At 40.4% G+C, this 21,867-nt stretch overlaps 1 non-coding gene and 1 pseudogene across 1 annotated transcript; one reads left to right on the top strand and one right to left on the bottom strand.

Annotated features, from left to right (window-relative positions):
• Nucleotides 1-2,427: 2,427 nt before the first annotated feature.
• The window catches only part of LOC122672261, a 45,076-nt pseudogene continuing 25,636 nt past the window's right edge, over nucleotides 2,428-21,867 (bottom strand).
• Nucleotides 7,227-7,333, top strand: LOC122638481. The gene has a single exon (XR_006329473.1). It is a non-coding gene; the product is annotated as a small nucleolar RNA R71 (small nucleolar RNA).

Genomic DNA, 21,867 nt, shown 5'->3' on the forward strand with positions numbered 1-21,867 from the left:
GACCTAAATTGAAATTAAAGCATAAACTAAACCTATTATAACCATTAACTAAACATTATAAAAGCAAACTAGAACTTCGAAAAGCCAAAAATCACAAATTAGAAGGAGAAGAAGAGAAGAAATTTCACTAAGTGAATGAGCCAATTTTTACAAGAGAGGTAGGGGGTATTTATAGGTGGAAGAGAGGAGAAGAGAGAAGATGGAAGTGTAGGAGAAATATTCCCTAAGAAAAGAGAATATTCTCTTCTCTTTCCTCTTTTACAATGCCTTGAATCCTAAGAAAAAAGAAAAAAATAGAAAGAAGAAGAAGAAGAAGAGAAGATTGTTTCCGTAGACCTTCTATTTCTAGAAAAATAAACTTCCAATTCTAACAAGTGCTTCCTTTTCTTTGTAGATATCTTCTCCAAGCAATAAAATCAAAGCATCTTTGATTTTTCAACCTTCCATAGATGAGAAAATATAAATCTATCCCAAGTAGAATTCCAGAAGTGTCCTTGAGAAGTTGGAGGAGAGAGAGAGTAAGGGTGATGACTAGGATTCTTTCAAGAATAAATAAAATACCCATTCTGTCCTTCAGAAAACGTGGAGTATGGGGTGCTTAAATAGGTCTCACCATTGTGTTCCTTGCGAAAAATCACACAAAATAGACCCAAATTTCATCCAATTCGGAGTTGGGGAGCCCAAGATATCTCAAGTTGAAGTTGGACTGTCCAGAGCCTTCCAAATGGAATCTTTCGGGTACAGTAAAGTAACTTCTGATAATTGCATTAAGGCCCCTAAAATCCGAACTTTCGCTTCAATTTGTCCCCATCCGACTGTCAATAATTATAAATAAACCCCTACAGACCATTTTCACGCGTCGTTACGGAAACGGCCATAACTTTTTCGTTTCAACTCGGAATTAAGTGCCGTTTGAACCATTGCGAAGCTGACTCGATGGGCTATGCATCCATTTACACTTCTAAAAAGGTTAAAAACATCTCCTTAGCATCATCTCCTTAATTTTCACAAGAATTCACCTAAACCCTGAAAAGCACAAGAAAGCACCGAGTAACTCTGTCCAATGTGGTAAAATGTATAATTTATGCCCTAAAATTTCACACATAAATGTGCTCATCAGATTCCCCCATACTTGAACGTTACTTGTCCTCAAGTAAAGCAAAAACAAAAACTAACCTAGAATGCAGAAAATCCTAACTCACTTTCGTAGGAATCACGGTTGCACTTAGCATGTGCAACAAGCCTTTAAACCCCTAGGTTACCCCTCGTGGACGAGTTGTGTCTCGTGGGTGTTTGCAGTAAATATACACCCAAAATTTAATTGTAAATAAATGCTATAAATTTTAATCATGGCATAAGTAGGACAGTGCACATAATCCCAAAAAGTGTTCAACTAATGATCAAGGAGCCAAAGGTTCCCCCACCCTTGAATTTTATCACCCCACATCAATTCAAGTAACAAGCATGCATCAAGTTCAAGGGATCTCCTCATATTTTCTGAACACTACTCACCTTCAAGTAAACCCCCCATAGCATCGATGGAACCAAAGACTTAGGCATTGAGTATTGTTGACCATATATATTTTTTTTTTTCAGGCATTAAGGCAAAAGTTTTTTTTTCTTTCTCAACCACAAAATCTATTTCTACTCCACTACTGTTCTCTGAATGACATGGTGGAGCATACACCAGACACCCAAATACTTGGTAGCTTCGCTTTTTGCATATATCCATAAGACATTGAGACATTGATGCAAGAGTTTTTTTTTTTTGAGTTTCCTTCCAAGGAATTTCGATCAAGTCACCCTGCTTCATGAGGCACAGTGTCCTGTCTAGTCCTAAGGAATTCCACTTTCTTTTCTGTTCCTTGTTTTTTTTCTTTTTCTTTTTCATTCACTTCCACTTTCTTGCCTTGCCACAAAGAAATTGGTCTCATCTACTAGCCAAAAGATCAAAGGGGTCCATAAACACATAGAGGAATCTAACCATCACATGAAGTAGCACTCATATTTTCAAACTCAATCCCCATCACCGGATACAAACCAACTACCATCCTTGAAAAGAGATTTTTTTATTATTTCGCATGCTAGGAGGGCACCTAATTCCCTCTCACTCTCGCTTTGCAAATCGAAGAGACTTATGCACATACCCAAAAACTATCGCCACAATCAAAATTCACAAAATTCAAAATTCACAAAATTCACAATTAAAGTTCAACACACCCCCCCACACTTAATTCATGCAGTGTCCTCAATGCATGCAAAAAAGAAAGAATAAGGACAAGGGAGGGGATACACACCAAGATATCAGGGGTCAAGGTAAAGAGGCTCATGGAGATTCATGACCTCTTCGTCAACTGGAGTAGGCATCTCTATGTACGGCTTCAATCTTTGGCCATTGACCTTGAAAGTAGCTCCTGTACTTGGATTGAGGACTTCAACAGTCCCATGAGGATAAACTTTTTGAACAATATAGGGGCCATCCCATCTAGAACGCAGCTTACCTGGAAAGATATGCAAACGAGAATTGTACAATAAGACATTCTGGCCTACCTCAAAAGATTTTCTCAAAATGTGCCTATCATGGAAAGCCTTGATTTTTTCCTTGTAAATTCTGGCATTCTCATATGCCTCATTCCTAAGCTCTTCCAACTCAGATAGTTGGAGTTTCCTATGGGCACTTGCAGTGCGTAGGTCAAAGTTAAGCTTCTTGATAGCCCAAAAGGCCTTGTGCTCAATCTCTACAGGTAAGTGACATGCCTTTCCATACACCAGATGGTACAGAGATTGACCAAGATCGATCTTGAAGGCTGTCCTATGGGCCCACAATGCATCTACCAATCGGTTAGACCAATCCTTGCGGTTCGGGTTGATGGTTTTCTTAAGAATTTGCTTAATCTTCCTATTTGAAACCTCAACCTGGCCACTGGTCTGGGGATGGTAGGGTGTGGCCAACTTATGGACGACACCATACTTTTTCATGAGGGCCTCAAAAGGCCGATTACAAAAATGCTTGCCCCGATCACTAATGAGAGCCCGGGGAGTACCAAAACGGGAGAAGATGTTCTCCTTCAGAAATTTCACAACCACCTTGTGGTCATTGGTCTTACAAGCAACTGCCTCAATCCATTTGGACACATAGTCCACAGCAAGTAATATGTACAGGTTACCAAAAGAGTTAGGGAAAGGCCCCATGAAATCAATACCCCATACATCAAACACCTCAACCACCAGAATTGGGTTGAGGGGCATCATATTTCTCTTAGTAAGACGCCCTAAGGATTGGCATGAAGAACATGCCCTGTAATAAGTAAAAGTGTCTTTAAATAGACTAGGCCAATAAAATCCACACTGTAAAACTTTGGCCGCAGTCTTATTAGGCCCAAAATGGCCTCCACAAGCCTGATCATGGCAAAAAGATAAGACAGATTGTTGCTCATGATCAGGGACACATCTCCGGATTACTTGATCCGGGCAGGTCTTAAAAGATAAGGATCATCCCAAAAGAAATACTTAACTTGTGAAAAGAAACGATTCTTATCTTGGGTGGACCAATGTGCAGGTGTCACACCCGTAACCAGATAATTAACAATGTTAGCAAACCAAGGTTCACTAGACATTACCATTAGATACTCATCAGGAAAATTCTCGTTGACTGGAGAATCAACAGTCAAGGAATTAGGCAGCCGGGATAGATGGTCTGCAACTAAATTTTCACACCCTTTCTTATCCCTAATTTCAAGATCAAATTCTTGTAACAAAAGGACCCACCTAATGAGGCGAGCCTTGGCATCTTTCTTCTGCACAAGATATTTGATAGCTGCATGGTCAGTATAAACAATCACATGTGATCCAACCAAGTAGGGCCTAAACTTCTCTAAAGCAAACACAACAGCTAAAAATTCTTTCTCAGTGGTGGTATAATTAAGCTGTGCATCATTAAGAGTCTTACTTGCATAATAAATCACATGGGGCAATTTATTGATTCTTTGCCCAAGAACAGCCCCTATAGCAAAATCAGAGGCATCACACATAAGTTCAAATGAAACTGTCCAAATTGGAGCTTGAATAATGGGGGCTAAAGTCAACGCTCTTTTCAATTGCTCAAAACTATCATGACACTCAGAAGAGAAATCAAATGGGCAGTCCTTTGCCAAAAGAGAGGTGAGAGGTCTAGCTATCTGGCTAAAGTCCTTGATGAATCTCCTGTAAAAACCTGCATGGCCAAGAAAAGATTTAATGTCCTTCACACTCTTGGGTGGTTGTAAATTGGAAATAAGGTTCACCTTAGATCTATCAACCTTGATCCCTTCTTTGGACACAATGTGACCAAGAACTATACCTTGCTTTACCATGAAGTGGCACTTCTCCCAATTCAGGACCAAGTTCTTTTCTATGCATCTTTTAAGAACCAAAGAGAGATGATGCAAGCAATTAAAAAAAGTAGAGCCGTGAATAGAAAAAACATCCATAAACACCTCTAGGAAGTGCTCTACCATAATAGAAAAGATATTCATCATGCACCTTTGGAATGTAGCAGGGGCATTGCAAAGCCCAAAAGGCATACGCCGGTAAGCAAAGGTTCCATAAGGGCATGTGAACGTGGTCTTGTGTGGGTCCTCTAGAGCAATAGGAATTTAGTTATAGCCTGCATAACCATCAAGAAAACAATAATATTCATGGCTAGCTAGTCTCTCTAACATCTGATCAATAAAAGGTAAGGGTAAGTGGTCCTTCCAAGTTGCCGCATTCAATTTCCTATAGTCAATGCACACTCTCCATCCCATTTGGATACGGGTTAGAATCAGCTCATTATTAGCATTCTCAACTACAGTGACTCCTCCTTTCTTAGGCACAACCTGCACAGGACTCACCCATTGCCTATCAGAAATAGGATAAATGATGCTATGATCCAAGCATTTTAGGATCTCTTTCTTGATTGCCTCTTTTATCACAGGATTAGCCCTCCTTTGGGGTTCCCTAGAAGATTTGGAACTCTCCATCAGATGTATATGATGTTGAACAATGGAGGGGCTATTACCTTTGATGTCAGACATGGTCCAACCTATGGCTTCCTTATTATCCTTTAGAAGCTTAATCAACTTTTCTTCCTGAATAGAAGTCAAATCAGAAGCAATAATAACAGGAAGAGTATGATCATGTCCTAAGAAGACATACTTTAGGTTGGACGGCAATGCCTTCAACTCTAATGTGGGGGGCTCAATAATAGAGGATTTGGGAATGGAAGTGGATAGGGGTCCAAGGGGCTCCAAAGGTGGTTGGATGCTCTAGACCTCAGATAAGGGAGTATCATCAACACCCTCCAATTCTTGCATACATTCTTGAAATCCCGAATCAAAATCAATCTTAAAGAACGTATCAATATCATCAGGAAATCCTTGAAGCATATGCACCTCTTCATCCATGTCAGGCTGCTTGCCCAACCTAAACACATTGAAGTCAACAGAAGTATTGCCAACAGATAATTTCATGAGACCATTCCTGCAATTGATTAAAGCATTACTGGTAGCTAGGAATGGTCTACCCAATATCATTGGGATTTGGTCCTTGAAGTTGGCAGTGGGTTGGGTATCTAAAATAATAAAATCTATAGGAAAAATAAATTCCCCAACCTTCAACAGGACATCCTTAATCATTCCCTTAGGAACTTTAACCGACCGATCTGCAAGTTGAAGAGTAATTTTGGTCGGTTTCAGTTCTCCCAATCCCAGTTGTTGGTAGACATGAAAAGGTAAGAGGTTCACACTTGCACCAAGGTCCAATAAGGCATGATCAATAGTAGTATGGCCTATAGTGCAAGAGATGGTGGGGCTTCCTGGATCCTTATGCTTGGCTGCTACTGGCTGTGAGATTAGAGAACTAATGTTAGCAGCCAAGATGCCTTTTTGGGTACATTGGTGGTCCGCTTTTAGGTGCATAAGTCTTTGAGGACTTTAGCATAAGCGGGGATCTGGGCAATAGCATCCAACAAGGGGATATTCACCTGAACCTGTTTGAACACATCCAATATCTTCTCCACAGAAGGAGACTTCTTGCTAACCAACCTATTTGGGAAAGGGGCAGGTGGGATATAAATTCTTTCAGGGTTGGTCTTTTTAACTTCCTCAACAGAATCCTCTTTGGTTTCCTCAACCAAATCATCTAGTATATCTTTAGGTTCATCAGACGAACCTGAAACAAGAGGGCACTTCAATGGCCTCTTTAGAAGGGGGAGAGTCAATAGGAGTATGAGATGATAAAGACTGAGGTGCATTAGCCTGTTGATACTCACGGTCACTCCTTAAAGCATAAACAACATTTACCTGTCTAGAGGGCCCTTGGTGTCTGTTGGCCTTGTGCAACATTGGTTGGAGGAGCTTGGGTACCTTGTGAATATGAACCCGATGCCTAGGATTTGGCTCAGCTGGCTAGGTAACTTCCCTATTTCCTCTCATGCAGGATTGTGACAAGTTGGGTGAGTTGTTTTTCCATGTTATTGTGGCTTGTCATGAGAAGAGCTATCTTGTTGTCCATCTCATTCGGCCTTGTTGCCTCTCCTATATTGGTAAACCCGGGGTTGCTGATAAGGTGCAAGGAGAGGAGGCCTAGCAGAATTAATAGAAGGTCCTGGATGAGGACGAGGGGGAAAGGGGTTAGGAGACATTCCTTGGCTTTGTCGTGCATAGTTGGTCCTTTGGGCACCAACCTGGCCTTGATGGTTAAAGTTGGATGGGCCTGCTTGGTTCCCTTGATTCCATGAGAAATTGGGGTGATTTCTCCATCCTGGATTGTAAGTATTGCTATATGAGTTATTTTGGTAGAGAGCACTTACATTCTCAGTGCTGGAATTGTCCACCAAGGTGTTGGGGCATTCCTCAGAAAGGTGTCCAGGGGTTTGGCACCAACTGCATACCGACACATGGTTGACCTGGTTGACCGGATTAACTGGTATAGACTCTTTAAGAACTATGGACTCCAACCGTTTTATGAGGCTATCAAGTTTGGCCTCCTTGGCTGGCAAACCCTCAATGAGATACCCCTTAGTGGTCCTTTTAGCCTCTTGGGAAGATTCCCATTCCCTAGTCTTATCAGCTAAGCTGGTTAAGAATGTCCATGCATCATTCTCCTCAGAAAAAGAAGTAAAGCCTGCTGGACACATAGACTCTACAAGTTGCTTGGTCTGATAATCAATACCCTCATAAATAATTTGGCATAGCTGCCACAAGTCAAAACCATGGTGAGGGCATTCTAAGAGAAGGTCCTTGAATCTTTCCATGAATTTAGAAAAGGACTCATGTGGTTTCTGCCTAAACTGGAGGATGTCACTTTTAAGCTTATTGGTCTTGTGAAGAGGGAAGAATTTTCTCAAAAAGACAATGGTGAACTCATCCCATGTATTAATGGAGTTTGTTGGCAGTCCATAGAGCCACTTCTTGGCCTGGTCTTTCAGGGCAAAGGGTATAAACCTAAGCCTAACTGCATCATCAGTCAAATTCTGGACCTTAATTAGAATACAGACCTCCTCAAATTCCCTAAGGAAGAGATCTGCATCCTCATGTGGTTTCTGCCTAAACTGGAGGATGTCACTTTTAAGCTTATTGGTCTTGTGAAGAGGGAAGAATTTTCTCAAAAAGACAATGGTGAACTCATCCCATGTATTAATGGAGTTTGTTGGCAGTCCATAGAGCCACTTCTTGGCCTGGTCTTTCAGGGCAAATGGTATAAACCTAAGCCTAACTGCATCATCAGTCAAATTCTGGACCTTAATTAGAACACAGACCTCCTCAAATTCCCTAAGGAAGAGATCTCGCATCCTCATTAGCCATCCCATGGAAATGGGGTAGCATGTCGATGAAGTTGGTCTTGAGTTCATAGTTATTCCCCGTAACAACAGCAGACTAATGCATGAGGGCTGTGCAGCCCTGGTGGGGTAAAACCTATCCTTAAGAGTCTTGGGTTGTTGGTCACCCATGGTCAAAGGTGGTAGAGAAGTGGTCTTCTAAGAAGACGATTACTTGAATCACGAGTCCACACCTTAGCCACCTAAATAGATATGAGGTCTCCTTTAGAAAAATTAAAGAAAAATAAAACACTTAAAAAAAAAAAAAGAAAACTAGAAACAAGAGGGACCCCAAGGTAGATAGTGCATCTCTATCCCTCAAAAATCGAAACAATGGTTCAAAAGTTGTAAGGATGCCATATAGGTTGACAGCAAGGGAACCCGTATAGTCTTCTATAGCCACCTACGTGCGACTCCAATATGGATTCTGATGTAGAATGGAGGTCTACTATACGTTTATGTTTCCAACACTCTCACTATGTCGCTTTCCTGTTATCAAGAGTGGTCACCTCCAAAGATAAGTCACATGTCAATCTACCCAACCAAGTCAAGATGTAGCGTCATAGGTAACTTAATTCTATGAGGGACACCAAAAGATGGAGGGTTGAAGCATATGAAGGACTTTAGATTGGACGCACACTATTTGAAACAGAAGAGAAACAAGAAGAGGTTTTCAAAAACTGATTTTTTTTTTTTTTTCAAAAAAAAAAAAAGAAGAGAAAATAATAAACTAAAACACTTCGAACTACTTAAAAATCAGATAAATAAAATGGACAATAATCTCCCCGACAACGGCGCCAAAAACTTGTTTGAGTTAAAATAAAATCGCAAGCGTACGGGTCAATCGTAGCTACGGGTCGAACACGAGGAGATATACGCCACTCTATTTAACTAACTTAAAAGTAATGCTAAATGAACCAAATTAAAGTGTTAAATTAAACTAATTAAACTAACGAAAATTAATGCATCCTAACTCATAAGCATCTAACAAAATTAAGAGATTACATCGGCGTCCTAACACATGAGCATCTAACCTATCAAACTAAAGCGAATTGAAAGGAATAAAAATGCAACCACACATACTAACCACATAAAAAGAAATAAGGGAATAAAAATGCATCCATAAACCACAACCATATAAAATTAAAATAAAAGAAATAGAGGGGGAAGAAGAAGAAGATAGAGAGAGATAGAGGAGATGGAGAATGAGATTGAGAGTTTAGATAGTAAAACCTGGATGTGCTTGCATGAATGTAAATGAAAAGCTTGAATACTTGCATAAACTTACCATGGCCTCCTCTTCTAAATCTTCAAGTCTTGTCATCAACTTAAGAACTTAGACTAAAAAGCTTAAAACCTAAACTAGAATTAAGAAATTACAACCCAATTGAAGACTTAAATTTAAATTAAAGCATAAACTAAACCTATTATAACCATTAACTAAAAATTATAAAAGCAAACTAGAACTTAGAAAAGTCAAAAATCATAAATTAGAAAGAGAAGAAGAGAAGAAATTTCAGTAAGTGAATGAGCCAATTTTTACAAGAGAGGTAGGGGGTATTTATAGGTGGAAGAGAGGAGAAGAGAGAAGATGGAAGTGTAGGAGAAATATTCCCTAAGAAAAGAGAATATTCTCTTCTCTTTCCTCTTTTACAATGCCTTGAATCCTAAGAAAAAAGAAAAAAATAGAAAGAAGAAGAAGAGAAGATTGTTTACATAGACCTTCTATTTCTAGAAAAATAAACTTCCAATTCTAACAAGTGCTTCCTTTTCTTTGTAGATATCTTCTCCAAGCAATAAAATCAAAGCATCTTTGATTTTTCAACCTTCCATAGATGAGAAAATATAAATCTATCCCAAGTAGAATTCCAGAAGTGCCCTTGAGAAGTTGGAGGAGAGAGAGAGTAAGGGTGATGACTAGGATTCCTTCAAGAATAAATAAAATACCCATTCTGTCCTTCAGAAAACGTGGAGTATGGGGTGCTTATATAGGTCTCACCATTGTGTTCCTTGCGAAAAATCACACAAAATAGACCCAAATTTCATCCAATTCGGAGTTGGGGAGCCTAAGATATCTCAAGTTGAAGTTGGACTGTCCAGAGCCTTCCAAATGGAATCTTTCGGGTACAGTAAAGTAACTTCTGATAATTGCATTAAGGCTCCTAAAATCTGAACTTCCGCTTCACTTTGTCCCCATCCGACTGTCAATAATTATAAATAAACCCCTGCAGACAATTTTCACGCGTCGTTACGGAAACGGCCATAACTTCTTCGTTTCAACTCGGAATTAAGTGCCGTTTGAACCATTGCGAAGCTGACTCGATGGGCTATGCATCCATTTACACTTCTAAAAAGCTTAAAAACATCTCCTTAGCATCATCTCCTTCATTTTCACAAGAATTCACCTAAACCCTGAAAAGCACAAGAAAGCACCGAGTAACTCTGTCCAATGTGGTAAAATGTATAATTTATGCCATAAAATTTCACACATAAATGTGCTCATCACCATGGGACATAGACCTAAGGCCCAGTGCAAGACCCAGAGGATTCCAGGTGAGAACCAACTGAACAACTGGTTCAACCCAATAAGTTTAGGTTAACCATAGGACTACCAGAGATAGATTGAAAACTTAATATGACACTTTCTGATTTATATTTAGGATTTGATCCCACGCTCGAGGTCAACAACCAAATTGCTATTGGAACTGAGTTTGCGATCAAGGTCTTAGAACCAAACTCAGGTGAGTGAAATATTATCATATATGTACATGTAATCTGTGATGCTATGCTGGCAATTAAATTCAAATATTAAAGCTGTGTTTATTAAATTTAATTCAATTATTCAAACTGTTACGCATTGATTGTCAGTTGATCAACACTGTGAATTTTATATGATGATTGTGATTGTTAGACTAGATGCCATAGTCGGCTTGGAAATGAGGCCTGTGGTAGCCTGTAGAATGGGATGCGGTTGACACCACCTAACTCATGCGATGCCATATAGACATGGGATTAGAGTTTCATCACCCATGCTACGCACCCTTGCCAACAGGGGTTAAGGTGTTGGATGCCTGTAGGGGCGACCATATGTGTATGTGAAAAGAGAAAAAAAATGAAAAGAACACTGGAATGGTGAATATGGGCTGTAAGCTAGAAAAGAAAAGAAAAGAGAAAAGAAATGGATTGTCCCACGGGTTAATCACAGAGGGCTGGTCGGGCTAACCTTGGTGAACGAATGCGGGAGCTGACTAGTCCTTTCCGACAACTCAATGGGTGTATCACGAGAAGGGGTTAGAAGCCCGCACCACGGATACATGTATTGGGGATTGTAGTAGCACAGACCTGACTTAATTGTGATGTTAGGTGGCTAATGAATAATCTGGACTTGCATATCATGTAGGATCATGTGAATTGTGGTTGCACATTCATGCATGATGATATGTTTTGCTCACGGGCTCAGTGGGGCTCACACTCTGTTATGGATTGTTTTTCTTAGGTGATTTTGCAGATCGATGCCGTTGTGGCATGGAGGTTCATTATGAGGAGGAGGGCCCTGGTTATTATGATGATCTTGGTATGGACCTCAACAGAGGTCGTGCCGATGATGTGTGCATTCTCGGTGGTCATTGATGAAGACCGTTGAAGAGCGCATTTGATGCTTTTTGTCTTGGGGACTCCTTTTTATTTATGTTAGGAGTTTATCCCCGTTCTGACTATGGTTCTATTGTAGTCTTCTTACTTTCTTTTTTTTTGGGGGTTGAGTTATCTCACCCGGTATATAAATGTATGTAGTAACTTTAATTCTGTTCTTGTCAGCTTTGTTTCCTAGTGTGTGGGTAGTTGGGAAATGTATCAGGACAATCTTATGTATATATTATCATCATTTCTCGTATCGCTATGCTTTCTTTTTTATTATAATTGTAGTTTATCTGCAGCACTCTGATCTTGCCTTTGGTAAAGTGAATGAATGTGGTTTCACGAATGTAAGCACTGCTTCTAGATCAATGGGATTTGGCGGATTGCCGTTACGCAATTCGGGTCACCTACCCAATCCTCCCAGGGGGTGTTTTGGGGAGTGACAGAGCTTGGTATCAGAGAGTGAGGCTCTTCTTACATTCATGGAATGCAGATTAGGGTAAATAAGCTACCAATATTAAAAACAAGTAAAGAGTTAAAAGCTACAAGGGAGGTAGTTGTAATCAGACAAAACTGCATAATTTCTATTAAATTAAAGTTGACTGTGTCTATGCTACTACATAAGTTTTAATTACATGAACTGCAACCCAATAATGACATAAGCTAACATAAAAAAGAAAAAAACACTAGACTAGATACAACCCAAACAAAGAAAAATACATAAGTATAAAAAAAAGAAGATAGTCATAACCATGTAGCATAAATCGACAGGAACTACTCGGTAGGAGGTAAGTCACTCAAAGGAGGCTGTGTCTGGCGAGAGTTAACCTTGTAGAATCTGTCCCAAAAATCTAGACGTTGCTCTACAGATCCCACTCTGCTCTCCATGGAAGTAAAGCCCTAGTCCATCCTAGTCGCCATGTCTGAAAGCTGGGTACCAAGGCTCTGGAAATGTGACATCATCTGCGTCCACTCAAAAGGCCCTGGAATCTGAGAACTGGTGGCACCCATCACCTCATAGGCAGGTAAGTCAGTAAACTGAGTGTCAACACACTCAAAGCCGCCCAAACCCACATCCTTTGCACCAATGTCCTGCCTCTCATCATGTACACCCCCGACAACATCCTGCTCTACTCTGTGCAACTCCTCATCATGCACATCATCACCCTACTCCTCGGCATCCAACCCCTCATCTTCCTGCTGCATCCCTACCTGCTCCTCACCCTCTGGTGGATCCTCCCCAGGCACCTTCATCTTCAATATCGAAGTCTTATCAATGGGCCTGGATTTGTCCTTCTCCATGTACTCACCCTCTAGGGGAACCTCAAAATGTCGAAAAACCAAGGTAAGAAACTTCCCAGAAGGTTCCCATCCGATGGGTTCTGCGCATGATATAGCATAACCTGGAGTAAAAGATATGGAAGGTTGATGACTGGACCCCCTCTGCCAGCTCCCAGGAGACAATAGGTGATGTAGGCTCTCATCATAATTATGCTACCCCGATTCCCGCCCTTGGGGTAGATATTGTAGGTAACACACCTACTAATCACTCTAGCACTGAGCTTATAGGAAGCCTCAGATTTTGGTGTGCTCTGTCACCCTGTCAGTGCTTTGAAGACTGTCCTCCTAGTCTCCAAAGAAAACATCTCAAAAATATCCATGCGAGGTTTGTAATAACACCTCTCTCCTATATTGGGTAAACCCAATATCCCTGCTAGTGAAGTTGTGGTCAAATGGATGTCCACTGCCTTCACCCTACTCAACAGTCCAAACTTTTGTGCCCCAGATGGCACCAAGTTGCAGTAAAAGTACCGAACCAAGTTAGGATAACAAGGCTCGGTAGGTGACAACATAGATGCCCAACCTTGGGCATTAAATCTAGCAAAGAGACCGTACTGGTGGAAGTCCTCTACCCGAACGACCCAGCCATTTACAATTTTTAGGGATCTACAGTTGTCCCATTCCTTAGAATGCTCGTATCTAGAAAAATGGAATCAATCAAATTTGGGTTCCTCCGAAGAGGAATCATCCCTATATGAAGATGGAGGTACCGTAGATGAGGATGATGATGAACATTCACTTTCAACTCAAAGTCGCTTTTGAGCCACAGATTTCCTAGCCGTACGGTGGCTTGTAGACATTTTCTACAAAATGAAAAGGAAAGAGATAGTTAGGGCAAGAAGATTTGGCAAAAACCCTAGCCAAAGTGTGGGGAAAACAAAAGGAAGAACTGAAATAGGGAAAGCAACCAAAAATCTTACCTAGGCATGTGTGGATTCGCGAAGAACTCGAGGAAACGCGAGGAATTTGGTGTGGAATTGGTCACACTACCCTCCAGGGACCTTTCCCAAGTGTTTAGAGAGGTTTAGAAGAAGTTAGGTTTGAAATGGGCCCCTCTCGGACTCATATACCTACGCCCCGATTCTCTGGGCGATGTGTCCAACGCCCAGAGACATCGCCCAGTGAATGAATTTTGCTGATTTTTGGATCATAACTCATGAAAACTTAGAATTTTCCTAAAATAACCTTGGGAAACACAAAGGTACAGACTTTTATTAATTTTTTATGAAAAAAAAAATTAATTTATTAATCTAAGAATTAAACAAACACAACTTTCTTAAAATCAATTTAAGAACAGCCCCTTGCATAATAAATCACATGGGGCAATTTATTGATTCTTTGCCCAAGAACAGCCCCTATAGCAAAATCAGAGGCATCACACATAAGTTCAAATGAAACTGTCCAAATTGGAGCTTGAATAATGGGGGCTGAAGTCAACGCTCTTTTCAATTGCTCAAAACTATCATGACACTCAGAAGAGAAATCAAATGGGCAGTCCTTTGCCAAAAGAGAGGTGAGAGGTCTAGCTATCTGGCTAAAGTCCTTGATGAATCTCCTGTAAAAACCTGCATGGCCAGGAAAAGATTTAATGTCCTTCACACTCTTGGGTGGTTGTAAATTGGCAATAAGGTTCACCTTAGATCTATCAACCTTGATCCCTTCTTTGGACACAATGTGACCAAGAACTATACCTTGCTTTACCATGAAGTGGCACTTCTCCCAATTCAGGACCAAGTTCTTTTCTATGCATCTTTTAAGAACCAAAGAGAGATGATGCAAGCAATTAAAAAAAGTAGAGCCGTGAATAGAAAAAACATCCATAAACACCTCTAGGAAGTGCTCTACCATAATAGAAAAGATATTCATCATGCACCTTTGGAATGTAGCAGGGGCATTGCAAAGCCCAAAAGGCATACGCCGGTAAGCAAAGGTTCCATAAGGGCATGTGAACGTGGTCTTGTGTGGGTCCTCTAGAGCAATAGGAATTTAGTTATAGCCTGCATAACCATCAAGAAAACAATAATATTCATGGCTAGCTAGTCTCTCTAACATCTGATCAATAAAAGGTAAGGGTAAGTGGTCCTTCCAAGTTGCCGCATTCAATTTCCTATAGTCAATGCACACTCTCCATCCCGTTTGGATACGGGTTAGAATCAGCTCATTATTAGCATTCTCAACTACAGTGACTCCTCCTTTCTTAGGCACAACCTGCACAGGACTCACCCATTGCCTATCAGAAATAGGATAAATGATGCTATGATCCAAGCATTTTAGGATCTCTTTCTTGATTGCCTCTTTTATCACAGGATTAGCCCTCCTTTGGGGTTCCCTAGAAGATTTGGAACTCTCCATCAGATGTATATGATGTTGAACAATGGAGGGGCTATTACCTTTGATGTCAGACATGGTCCAACCTATGGCTTCCTTATTATCCTTTAGAAGCTTAATCAACTTTTCTTCCTGAATAGAAGTCAAATCAGAAGCAATAATAACAGGAAGAGTATGATCATGTCCTAAGAAGACATACTTTAGGTTGGACGGCAATGCCTTCAACTCTAATGTGGGGGGCTCAATAATAGAGGATTTGGGAATGGAAGTGGATAGGGGTCCAAGGGGCTCCAAAGGTGGTTGGATGCTCTAGACCTCAGATAAGGGAGTATCATCAACACCCTCCAATTCTTGCATACATTCTTGAAATCCCGAATCAAAATCAATCTCAAAGAACGTATCAATATCATCAGGAAATCCTTGAAGCATATGCACCTCTTCATCCATGTCAGGCTGCTTGCCCAACCTAAACACATTGAAGTCAATAGAAGTATTGCCAACAGATAATTTCATGAGACCATTCCTGCAATTGATTAAAGCATTACTGGTAGCTAGGAATGGTCTACCCAATATCATTGGGATTTGGTCCTTGAAGTTGGCAGTGGGTTGGGTATCTAAAATAATAAAATCTATAGGAAAAATAAATTCCCCAACCTTCAACAGGACATCCTTAATCATTCCCTTAGGAACTTTAACCGACCGATCTGCAAGTTGAAGAGTAATTTTGGTCGGTTTCAGTTCTCCCAATCCCAGTTGTTGATAGACATGAAAAGGTAAGAGGTTCACACTTGCACCAAGGTCCAATAAGGCATGATCAATAGTAGTATGGCCTATAGTGCAAGAGATGGTGGGGCTTCCTGGATCCTTATGCTTGGCTGCTACTGGCTGTGAGATTAGAGAACTAATGTTAGCAGCCAAGATGCCTTTTTGGGTACATTGGTGGTCCGCTTTTAGGTGCATAAGTCTTTGAGGACTTTAGCATAAGCGGGGATCTGGGCAATAGCATCCAACAAGGGGATATTCACCTGAACCTGTTTGAACACATCCAATATCTTCTCCACAGAAGGAGACTTCTTGCTAACCAACCTATTTGGGAAAGAGGCAGGTGGGATATAAATTCTTTCAGGGTTGGTCTTTTTAACTTCCTCAACAGAATCCTCTTTGGTTTCCTCAACCAAATCATCTAGTATATCTTTAGGTTCATCAGACGAACCTGAAACAGTAGGCACTTCAATGGCCTCTTTAGAAGGGGGAGAGTCAACAGGAGTATGAGATGATAAAGACTGAGGTGCATTAGCCTGTTGATACTCACGGTCACTCCTTAAAGCATAAACAACATTTACCTGTCTAGAGGGCCCTTGGTGCTGTTGGCCTTGTGCAACATTGGTTGGAGGAGCTTGGGTACCTTGCTGAATATGAACCTGATGCCTAGGATTTGGCTCAGGCTGGCTAGGTAACTTCCCTATTTCCCTCTCATGCAGGATTGTGACAAGTTGGGTGAGTTGTTTTTCCATGTTATTGTGGCTTGTCATGAGAAGAGCTATCTTGTTGTCCATCTCATTCAGTCTTGTTGCCTCTCCTATATTGGTAAACCCTGGGGGTTGCTGATAAGGTGCAAGGAGAGGAGGCCTAGCAGAATTAATAGAAGGTCCTGGATGAGGACGAGGGGGAAAGGGGTTAGGAGACATTCCTTGGCTTTGTCGTGCATAGTTGGTCCTTTGGGCACCAACCTGGCCTTGATGGTTAAAGTTGGATGGGCCTGCTTGGTTCCCTTGATTCCATGAGAAATTGGGGTGATTTCTCCATCCTGGATTGTAAGTATTGCTATATGGGTTATTTTGGTAGAGAGCACTTACATTCTCAGTGCTGGAATTGTCCACCAAGGTGTTGGGGCATTCCTCAGAAAGGTGTCCAGGGGTTTGGCACCAACTGCATACCGACACATGGTTGACCTGGTTGACCGGATTAACTGGTATAGACTCTTTAAGAACTATGGACTCCAACCGTTTTATGAGGCTATCAAGTTTGGCCTCCTTGGCTGGCAAACCCTCAATGAGATACCCCTTAGTGGTCCTTTTAGCCTCTTGGGAAGATTCCCATTCCCTAGTCTTATCAGCTAAGCTGGTTAAGAATGTCCATGCATCATTCTCCTCAGAAAAAGAAGTAAAGCCTGCTGGACACATAGACTCTACAAGTTGCTTGGTCTGATAATCAATACCCTCATAAATAATTTGGCATAGCTGCCACAAGTCAAAACCATGGTGAGGGCATTCTAAGAGGAGGTCCTTGAATCTTTCCATGAATTTAGAAAAGGACTCATGTGGTTTACGAATCGGAGGATGTCACTTTTAAGCTTATTGGTCTTGTGAAGAGGGAAGAATTTTCTCAAAAAGACAATGGTGAACTCATCCCATGTATTAATGGAGTTTGTTGGCAGTCCATAGAGCCACTTCTTGGCCTGGTCTTTCAGGGCAAAGGGTATAAACCTAAGCCTAACTGCATCATCAGTCAAATTCTGGACCTTAATTAGAATACAGACCTCCTCAAATTCCCTAAGGAAGAGATCTGCATCCTCATGTGGTTTCTGCCTAAACTGGAGGATGTCACTTTTAAGCTTATTGGTCTTGTGAAGAGGGAAGAATTTTCTCAAAAAGACAATGGTGAACTCATCCCATGTATTAATGGAGTTTGTTGGCAGTCCATAGAGCCACTTCTTGGCCTGGTCTTTCAGGGCAAATGGTATAAACCTAAGCCTAACTGCATCATCAGTCAAATTCTGGACCTTAATTAGAACACAGACCTCCTCAAATTCCCTAAGGAAGAGATCTGCATCCTCATTAGCCATCCCATGGAAATGGGGTAGCATGCTGATGAAGTTGGTCTTGAGTTCATAGTTATTCCCTGTAACAACAGGCAGACTAATGCATGAGGGCTGTGCAGCCCTGGTGGGGTAAAACCTATCCTTAAGAGTCTTGGGTTGTTGGTCACCCATGGTCAAAGGTGGTAGAGAAGTGGTCTTCTAAGAAGACGATTACTTGAATCACGAGTCCACACCTTAGCCACCTAAATAGATATGAGGTCTCCTTTAGAAAAATTAAAGAAAAATAAAACACTTAAAAAAAAAAAAAGAAAACTAGAAACAAGAGGGACCCCAAGGTAGATAGTGCATCTCTATCCCTCAAAAATCGAAACAATGGTTCAAAAGTCTGTAAGGATGCCATATAGGTTGACAAGCAAGGGAACCCGTATAGTCTTCTATAGCCACCTACGTGCGACTCCAATATGGATTCTGATGTAGAATGGAGGTCTACTATACGTTTATGTTTCCAACACTCTCACTATGTCGCTTTCCTGTTATCAAGAGTGGTCACCTCCAAAGATAAGTCACATGTCAATCCACCCAACCAAGTCAAGATGTAGCATCATAGGTAACTTAATTCTATGAGGGACACCAAAAGATGGAGGGTTGAAGCATATGAAGGACTTTAGATTGGACGCACACTATTTGAAACAGAAGAGAAACAAGAAGAGGTTTTCAAAAACTGATTTTTTTTTTTTTTTTTCAAAAAAAAAAAAGAAGAGAAAATAATAAACTAAAACACTTCGAACTACTTAAAAATCAGATAAATAAAATGGACAATAATCTCCCCGACAACGGCGCCAAAAACTTGTTTGAGTTAAAATAAAATCGCAAGCGTACGGGTCAATCGTAGCTACGGGTCGAACACGAGGAGATATACGCCACTCTATTTAACTAACTTAAAAGTAATGCTAAATGAACCAAATTAAAGTGTTAAATTAAACTAATTAAACTAACGAAAATTAATGCATCCTAACTCATAAGCATCTAACAAAATTAAGAGATTACATCGGCGTCCTAACACATGAGCATCTAACCTATCAAACTAAAGCGAATTGAAAGGAATAAAAATGCAACCACACATACTAACCACATAAAAAGAAATAAGGGAATAAAAATGCATCCATAAACCACAACCATATAAAATTAAAATAAAAGAAATAGAGGGGGAAGAAGAAGAAGATAGAGAGAGATAGAGGAGATGGAGAATGAGATTGAGAGTTTAGATAGTAAAACCTGGATGTGCTTGCATGAATGTAAATGAAAAGCTTGAATACTTGCATAAACTTACCATGGCCTCCTCTTCTAAATCTTCAAGTCTTGTCATCAACTTAAGAACTTAGACTAAAAAGCTTAAAACCTAAACTAGAATTAAGAAATTACAACCCAATTGAAGACTTAAATTGAAATTAAAGCATAAACTAAACCTATTATAACCATTAACTAAAAATTATAAAAGCAAACTAGAACTTAGAAAAGTCAAAAATCATAAATTAGAAAGAGAAGAAGAGAAGAAATTTCAGTAAGTGAATGAGCCAATTTTTACAAGAGAGGTAGGGGGTATTTATAGGTGGAAGAGAGGAGAAGAGAGAAGATGGAAGTGTAGGAGAAATATTCCCTAAGAAAAGAGAATATTCTCTTCTCTTTCCTCTTTTACAATGCCTTGAATCCTAAGAAAAAAGAAAAAAATAGAAAGAAGAAGAAGAGAAGATTGTTTACATAGACCTTCTATTTCTAGAAAAATAAACTTCCAATTCTAACAAGTGCTTCCTTTTCTTTGTAGATATCTTCTCCAAGCAATAAATCAAAGCATCTTTGATTTTTCAACCTTCCATAGATGAGAAAATATAAATCTATCACAAGTAGAATTCCAGAAGTGCCCTTGAGAAGTTGGAGGAGAGAGAGAGTAAGGGTGATGACTAGGATTCCTTCAAGAATAAATAAAATACCCATTCTGTCCTTCAGAAAACGTGGAGTATGGGGTGCTTATATAGGTCTCACCATTGTGTTCCTTGCGAAAAATCACACAAAATAGACCCAAATTTCATCCAATTCGGAGTTGGGGAGCCTAAGATATCTCAAGTTGAAGTTGGACTGTCCAGAGCCTTCCAAATGGAATCTTTCGGGTACAGTAAAGTAACTTCTGATAATTGCATTAAGGCTCCTAAAATCTGAACTTCTGCTTCACTTTGTCCCCATCCGACTGTCAATAATTATAAATAAACCCCTGCAGACCATTTTCACGCGTCGTTACGGAAACGGCCATAACTTCTTCGTTTCAACTCGGAATTAAGTGCCGTTTGAACCATTGCGAAGCTGACTCGATGGGCTATGCATCCATTTACACTTCTAAAAAGCTTAAAAACATCTCCTTAGCATCATCTCCTTCATTTTCACAAGAATTCACCTAAACCCTGAAAAGCACAAGAAAGCACCGAGTAACTCTGTCCAATGTGGTAAAATGTATAATTTATGCCATAAAATTTCACACATAAATGTGCTCATCACCATGGGACATAGACCTAAGGCCCAGTGCAAGACCCAGAGGATTCCAGGTGAGAACCAACTGAACAACTGGTTCAACCCAATAAGTTTAGGTTAACCATAGGACTACCAAAGATAGATTGAAAACTTAATATGACACTTTCTAATTTATATTTAGGATTTGATCCCACGCTCGAGGTCAACAACCAAATTGCTATTGGAACTGAGTTTGCGATCAAGGTCTTAGAACCAAACTCAGGTGAGTGAAATATTATCATATATGTACATGTAATCTGTGATGCTATGCTGGCAATTAAATTCAAATATTAAAGCTGTGTTTATTAAATTTAATTCAATTATTCAAACTGTTACGCATTGATTGTCAGTTGATCAACACTGTGAATTTTATATGATGATTGTGATTGTTAGACTAGATGCCATAGTCGGCTTGGAAATGAGGCCTGTGGTAGCCTGTAGAATGGGATGCGATTGACACCACCTAACTCATGCGATGCCATATAGACATGGGATTAGAGTTTCATCACCCATGCTACGCACCCTTGCCAACAGGGGTTAAGGTGTTGGATGCCTGTAGGGGCGACCATATGTGTATGTGAAAAGAGAAAAAAAATGAAAAGAACACTGGAATGGTGAATATGGGCTGTAAGCTAGAAAAGAAAAGAAAAGAGAAAAGAAATGGATTGTCCCACGGGTTAATCACAGAGGGCTGGTCGGGCTAACCTTGGTGAACGAATGCGGGAGCTGACTAGTCCTTTCCGACAACTCAATGGGTGTATCACGGGAAGGGGTTAGAAGCCCGCACCACGGATACATGTATTGGGGATTGTAGTAGCACAGACCTGACTTAATTGTGATGTTAGGTGGCTAATGAATAATCTGGACTTGCATATCATGTAGGATCATGTGAATTGTGGTTGCACGTTCATGCATGATGATATGTTTTGCTCACGGGCTCAGTGGGGCTCACACTCTGTTATGGATTGTTTTTCTTAGGTGATTTTGCAGATCGATGCCGTTGTGGCATGGAGGTTCATTATGAGGAGGAGGGCCCTGGTTATTATGATGATCTTGGTATGGACCTCAACAGAGGTCGTGCCGATGATGTGTGCATTCTCGGTGGTCATTGATGAAGACCGTTGAAGAGCGCATTTGATGCTTTTTGTCTTGGGGACTCCTTTTTATTTATGTTAGGAGTTTATCCCCGTTCTGACTATGGTTCTATTGTAGTCTTCTTACTTTCCTTTTTTTTGGGGGGTTGAGTTATCTCACCCGGTATATAAATGTATGTAGTAACTTTAATTCTGTTCTTGTCAGCTTTGTTTCCTAGTTTGTGGGTAGTTGGGAAATGTATCAGGACAAT

This window comes from Telopea speciosissima, chromosome 8 (assembly GCF_018873765.1).
Source record: "Telopea speciosissima isolate NSW1024214 ecotype Mountain lineage chromosome 8, Tspe_v1, whole genome shotgun sequence".
Classification (NCBI taxonomy): Eukaryota; Viridiplantae; Streptophyta; class Magnoliopsida; order Proteales; family Proteaceae; genus Telopea; species Telopea speciosissima.